Below are 701 nucleotides of genomic sequence, written 5' to 3'. Positions count from 1 at the left end.
GCTGGATCAAAGCCGGCCGGGCAGCATAGCGGCAGTAGTACAGGACCAAGTCGGCCAGGATGGGAAGACGCTGTTCATATGAACTATCATAGGACTCTGACTCTGTCTTTGAGGTTTGCTGCAAAAGAGAACAAGAAAAAAAAAAAACGCTGTAATATAATTACACAGCAGGATGATATATGTAGGTAGGGCGTAAACAAAAAAATCAGACGTTGTTGAAAGGTCTGATTGGTCACAACTCAAAGCACTCATGTTCATGTAGTTGGATAAACATGAATGCTAGACTCTTGGATTATGTTTGGCTAGATTTCAGTTGTACCTGGCAGACCACGTTGGCGGGCAACTTGAGCAGGCTAAGGGTGTTTCTTTCGTACCAAGGGTCCAACATACCAAGGAGATGGGCGATGTCATTAGTACTGTCCCCTGTGCTCGTGAGGTGAAGACCCTGCTTGAGCAAAAGCAACGATTAAAACCGAAAGGTCATGTGTGCAGGTGCAGGTCATTTTTGACAGCTCAAGAAATATGATGTTTTAAACAAAACATTGTGTTCAGTGTTTGAGGTTAGGTTGGGGTATCATTCTTCTTACGTTAGACAGGGCTGCTCCTTTTCCAGTTTGGACCACAGGACAAGGGGACCTCAGACTCCCCGCTGCTCTAGCAGAATCCCTCTTCACGGGTACAAAGTAGAACTGAAGCTTGAA

At 45.4% G+C, this 701-nt stretch overlaps 1 long non-coding RNA gene across 1 annotated transcript; it reads right to left on the bottom strand.

The window, feature by feature from the left end:
• LOC111644305 (uncharacterized) lies at positions 1-701 on the bottom strand. Its single transcript, XR_002759781.2, has 3 exons — positions 588-701; positions 320-445; positions 1-118 (listed from the first exon to the last, which is right to left on the bottom strand). It is a non-coding gene; the product is annotated as an uncharacterized LOC111644305 (long non-coding RNA).

This window comes from Seriola lalandi, unplaced genomic scaffold (genome assembly GCF_002814215.2).
Source record: "Seriola lalandi dorsalis isolate HSWRI2012SDOR001 ecotype SW California unplaced genomic scaffold, Sedor1 jcf7180002012415, whole genome shotgun sequence".
Classification (NCBI taxonomy): Eukaryota; Metazoa; Chordata; class Actinopteri; order Carangiformes; family Carangidae; genus Seriola; species Seriola lalandi.
Note: the sequence above shows the minus strand (reverse complement) of the source record. Positions and strands in the feature narration are given on the sequence as shown.